This window comes from Alligator sinensis, unplaced genomic scaffold (genome assembly GCF_000455745.1).
Source record: "Alligator sinensis unplaced genomic scaffold, ASM45574v1 scaffold46_1, whole genome shotgun sequence".
In the NCBI taxonomy this organism is placed as follows: Eukaryota; Metazoa; Chordata; order Crocodylia; family Alligatoridae; genus Alligator; species Alligator sinensis.
The window spans coordinates 3288587-3294841 of NW_005841907.1; the positions used below are offsets into that span (position 1 = coordinate 3288587).

Below are 6255 nucleotides of genomic sequence, written 5' to 3' on the forward strand. Positions count from 1 at the left end.
GCAATGTAGGGCCCCTGCAAGATGCAAACGGTAATCTTGTGGCCACACCAGACAAGAAAACTGATATTTTTAACAGTTTCTTTGCCTCTGTTTTCTTGAACAGGGACCGGGATAGCCCACCTACCAGAGGTAGGGACAATCTTGGGGATAGCTCTGTCAGGCCTTCAGTCAGTGCAGATGTAGTTAGGGATCTTCTGGAAGGACTAGACATTTTTAAATATGCAGGTCCAGATGCCCTCCACCCTAGGGTGTTGAGGGAGCTGGCAGGGGTCATTGCGGCGCCCTTGGCCCGGCTGTATGAGCATTCGTGGTCATCTGGCCAGGTGCCGGGGGATTGGAAACTGGCTAATGTGGTCCCGATTTTCAAGGAAGGGAGGAAGGAGGACTCAAGTAACTATAGGCCTGTAAGCCTTACCTCGGTGCTTGAGAAGATCTTGGAGATAATCATCAAGGAGCACATCTGTGGGGGGCCTGCAGGGGAGATCATGCTCAGGGGCAATTAGCATGGGTTCATCAAAGGTAGGTCCTGCCAGACCAACCTGGTTGCCTTTTATGACCAAGTAACTAAATGCTTGGATGATGGTGTTGCAGTGGATGTAGTCTTTCTAGACTTTAAGAAGGCCTTTGACACTGTCTGTCACCCCATCCTCATCAATAAATTAAGCAATTGTGGCATTGATGCCTACGCAGTTGGATGGGTAAAAAATTGGCTAATGGGGTGTACCCAGAGAGTAGTGGTGGATAGGGTGTACTCAACCTAGCGAGATGTGAGCAGTGGGGTACCCCAGGGCTCGGTCCTCGGGCCCGCACTGTTTAACATCATTATCAGCGACTTGGACAAGGGGGTGGAAAGCACGCTGTCCAAGTTTGCTGATGACACTAAGATGTGGGACGAGGTGGACACACTTGAAGAGAGAGAGAGGCTGCAAACAGGTTTAGACAGACTACAAAAGTGGTCAGATGAGACTAGGATGGGGATCAACGTAGACAAATGCAGGGTGCTGCACCTTGGGAGAAGGAATCCACAGCAGACATACAGGTTGGGGAGTTCCCTTCTTGAAAGCACAGAGGTGGAAAGGGATCTTGGAGTCATTATTGACAGGGGAGAGCATGGGAGAGGGGGCAGCTTCAGGTTGAATGCTTGCACTGCTTCCTCTCCCAGGAAAAAATCTCAAAAATTTCCACCACTTGTTGCTCAGCAGCTGAGGGACTGGCGTTGCTGGTTCAAGATGGATGACAATATAGGGAAGCTGGTGGTAGAGGTAATTTCCACCACTAGAAATGAATGCCTGGGCACACAAGTTTCTGCAGTACCAGCCAGTTATTACCCTATTTTGTATTTATGTATCAAAGATTATAAAAGGCTCCAATACTCCAGTGGTAGGGGCCATAATTACTAGGGCAACATTTCGATAGGTGTTTCATTTTGAAGCTGTTTCGAGCTCAAAACAGTGAATTCAAAATGAAACAAAAGGCTTCAAAATGGTGTCAAAATGAAATGAGGGCACTGGAAATGTTTCAAAACTTTCGAAACATTTTATTTTTTGAAGCCGGGCTTGCTGCAGCTAAACAAACTAAGGAGAGGGAGGGGGAGGAGGGGAGAAGGACAGCTCTCTGATTGCTTCCCCCAGCTCTCTGATCATTTTCCCAACCATGGGCAACTGATGCTGCCTTAGTCGGGGGGGATGTGCCCCCCCACAGCGACTGGAGGGGGAAGGTCACCCCATGGCCAATCTTGCTAATGGGGGGGTGGGGGGGGTCTCCCACGGCTGATACTGCTGACCAGGGAGGGGGTTCCCCCACGGCCAGTTGCTGCAGCCGATCACTGTGTCCACTTCTGCAAGTGGCTGCGGCCACTTGTGGGGGTGCCATGGTGCTCCATACCCCAGCTGGTGCTTGCAGGGGGGCACCGGTGCTCCCACCTGCCCCCCCCCATTGCCTTAGCGGCGAGTGTGGCTGGTCAGGGGGTGCACTGGCGTTTTCAAGGGGTGCACATGCACCCCTGTGCACCCCCTATGCTTCACCACTGTTCCCAGCTCTTCCTGGGGGGGTGCAGGACCCCGATCTGTGTGTGGGGTTTCAGGGCTGCTCTGACCAGGCTCCACATGCTGTGGAGGGACTGGCTGGGCCACAAGGGTGCTTCAGTGTGGGGGCTGCCCGCTGGCTAGCTCTGTACTGAAACACCCTGTGCTCCTACCAGCCAGGGCAGCATCGACACATGTGCTGCTGTCCATAGAATAACTCCACAGCAGGGCAGTACTTGTAAAATACAAGTACTACCCTGATGCAGAGTTATTCCATTTCATGCTCCCTAATCAGGGTGCATGTGTGACGCCGAGGTGTTCACTGCACAGTTAATTAGTCAACTGTCCACTAAATGTCTCATGTAGGCATGCCCTCAGAAGTTTAAATTAGTGTTGCATTTATTCTCCAATTCCCTTTTGTCAGGTTTAACTTTAAACATTTTCTGTATTTTGGAAAGCTATTAGGCAGCATTGGGAAATCACAGAATCATACAAAATTAGGATTGTAAGGGGGTCATCTCGCCCAACCCCCTGCTCAAAGCAGGACCAGCCCCAACTACATCATTCCAGCCAAAGCTTTGTCTAAATCTTACCACACACACACACACACACACACACACACACACACACACACACACACACACGTTTGTCCACCCTAGTATTTCTTAGCTGGTGTAATAGAGTAATATTCCCTATTGATTTTAATGGAGGTCCCACATACATATCTGTTTGAAGGATTAAACCTAAGATGAGGCTGTGGATTTCTTTAATTTTTTTTTGGTTTTTTTGTTTTTGTTTTTTTTGAAGGAAGGAAAATTCTTCATTATAAAAACTCCTGGTTGGTTGAAAACCTGGCCCCATGGAAATGGAAGTTTTATTTGGAGCTAGGATACCAGTGACTGTGTTTTAGTTAAAAGATCGAGAGGTTCTTTAGAATGCATAAGTCTTCGAACCTTTCTGACTGACTACATGTGAGAGTGGCTAGGAAAGACTTATTTTTGGGAAGGCAGCCAGGAAGCTTTTAATGATAAGAATAGTGTTGCATCTAGGGAGGGGGAATCTCACCTACACATAAACCATTAAATAAATGACAGAATAATTGGTAAGAACTGACCTTGAGGTGACTTTAGGTTTTGAACAGTCAACTACTATGTTAAAACTTTATTTAAAAAAAGGCTGGATAAAACTTGATTCTTTTTAATGATGAAAATTGGTGTATTTTAGAAACAAACTTTGCACAATTGAATGAAGGAAGAGAATGGCAACATCACAGAAAACTTTTGATCCTAAATATGAGAAAAACACACTGAGTACACTGTGAGACCATGTCTTAAGGAAGGTCTCTGAAAGGGTAGTCTGAAGGTGAAAGAGGTCTGGTAAACTTTATAGTATGGCAGTTATAGCACTATATTCATGGCTGTGTTACTAGTTCATTTTTAACTTGAACTTTAATTCTGTTTTATAAAAAAAATACTTATGAAATGGAACAAAAATATCCAAAAGATAAACTTTGAGTACATTCTCTTTTTGTGTTTTCATTTAATGGACTTGTATACTCTTGGGACCTGTCCTTTGGTTATGTTGTTCCTTTTTTTTGTGAACATAAGTAGTACTTGTCTACAGAGTTTGGGATATTTTTTTTAACTATGCTAGAAAATGTGTGTCTCATGCTAGAATTTATTTGATGACCAATCTGGTGGACTTGATTTCATCCTAATTTACACTCTGATGTAAAACCTTAAGAGTGACCTGAGCTGTATTAAGGCAGAAGAATTTCCCAAATGCATGTAGTGTGTGACAGACAGATGTGCTTATCTGTTGAGATGACTGATCTGAATGCATACGAATCCCTAGTTATCTTCTCATGTCCTCCCACCAATCCTGGCATAGAATATGGTTTACACTTGATAATTTGTCAAATCTCTTGAAGATGATCTCTCTGTATGTTTTGGCATCTTAAAAGGTGTTGCATAGTTTGTGGCTCAAAGTCAGTATCATAGATGGTAATCTTGTGGCTGACAATGTCTCGGTATTTATAGATGAAATTTAGGGCTGACCTTAAGGAGTACCGTTGATGTGCTCCATTTTGAAACACATTGTTTCTGTTGGTAGCTGCCTTTGTTTCAGGCTTTTATGACCAGTGATATAAGCTTTTTAGCTGGACTTGCAATTTGCAGAGTTGACAGAGAAACTAGGAGATGGCAATCCCAAGGTTGCTGGTCAGTGTTAAGGTTTTTTATTAGCATTCAAGTTTGAAGCTGGGCAGTGCATTACAGATGGATATCTGTTGGGTGTGAAACATTATGGAGTGTTAAAGGGCATTCTTGATATTGCTGTAGGCAATACAATGGTGGGAGGATATAATCCATGTATATCCCCTTTGTCAAGGGGGATGATGACATTGATATCATCCTCCTTGTTACCATTCTTATTAGGTTTTGGGTGGATGAAGTATTTAGCTTTCCCTACTTTTTTTTTTCTGATGATATGATATAGATAGATTTAAGTGGGCATTTCTCTTTATTTCACTTTGTACCAGGCTTTTAATTTTTGGGATGGACATCCACATAGAGCATAGTGGGGTCCTTACAACAAGTTGAAACATTTAAATAAATAAAATAACATATAGAGTCAAGCATTACATGTTTAAATAATAGCTCCTTCTGTAAGAGGAGCAAGTAGCTTAATTTGAAGTCTATAAGTGTTACTAAGTTACAAAGTCCTGTGTCCTTGCCTTGGGCTGCTTCTTTATACACTTGGTGATGAGAGAACATTCCCCAGATGAACAAGGTCGGGGGCGGGTGGGTACTAGTTCTCAGAGAATCATATTTGGAGGAGAACAAAAATAGACAAGGTGGGAAGGGGAAGCAGTAATAAAGAGCTGGAAGAGGTATAGTGACCTCTTTTCAAAATAGACAAAATACTCAATACATTGAAGGCAGTTTAAAAGATATGTACCATATTTACTTGAATACAAGACAAGGTTCCCCCTGCCCCCCAGTCAGCATGGGCAAAAAAACCCCACTTAGTCTTATATTCACATACAAGGAAACCTAATAAATAAGTTATCTATCATTAAAGTGCTGTGAAAAGCAGCTGTGCTCAGTAATGGACACCATCTATGAAGTTGATTAAATGCAGCCAACGCATGACTATGAAACACATCATCCAACATAGGTTCCCATCAGTATGTTTGTCCAGTATCACATAGATAGATTATTGCAGCCTATCTGAATAAGATATATGCTAGTGCTCATTGCACACAGTCCCCTGAGCACCAACTCTTCAAGCCACTAAATACATATGTGCCACTACATTGAACATATTTTGACTTCCTCTTCATTCCCAGAGCTGAGCTGTGCCTTTCTTTCCCATTTCCAGTTATTCTTGTTTCTTCACCAGCCTTAAATGTCTGGCAAACATCAATATATGAGGCCCCAAACGGTTTACCAAGAATCCCTCTGTTGTTCCCTCTCAGCCTAGCACATATTAGCATGTCCCTGCCCTCCATGAGGTGGAGCTGGACCAGATTGCCCTGTGACTCATCTGCATATAAATTTTTGGAACATGCCAGGACTCATAACAAGAACACCCAGTCGCAGTCATAAGAGGGGAGCTAATTGGCATATAGATCCTTTGTGGTTGGTATCTGGAGTACACAAACATACTGACTGATCTGTGCTGTCATGATGGCTTGAAATGCTGTCGACTTTGGTGGGGCCCAGCCCAATAAACTACATCATAAATCATGAGCCTTTTGTCTTTGGATTAATATCATACATACAAAAACAAACAATACTTACCTGGCAGGGGAAATACCATGACCACTAAAGCGGTTTTCCTAGTTGCAGGGGAAAACTATTTTCTTGGCAGGGGGTAGTACCCTGACTGAGACACTGCTTAATTAGCCTCCCACTTTCACTTCTAGTGGGAAGATCTTGGCTTTATGCCACTTTATGGAAATGGGAGACTCCTTCCTAGCTTGCTCCTGTGGCCATACGACTGAGGGAAAGCAAAACTTGGGGGCATCCCAACCCTAAGCCTCTGGGCTTGGGCCTGCATGTAGATTCATAGATTGTAAGGTTGGAAGGGACCTTGGAAGATCATCGGGTCCAGCTCCCTGCACCAAGCAGGAAAGATAACTGGGGATCAGGTGACCCCAACAAGGTGACTGTCTAGTCTCTTGGAGATTTCCAGGGTAGGTGATTGCACCACCTCTGGAGGGAGCTTA

General features: G+C 44.1%; 1 pseudogene; it reads left to right on the forward strand.

Moving 5' to 3' along the window:
* The first annotated feature begins 5819 nt into the window (after nucleotides 1-5819).
* LOC112549431 lies at nucleotides 5820-6015 on the forward strand (annotated as a pseudogene).
* Nucleotides 6016-6255: the final 240 nt, after the last annotated feature.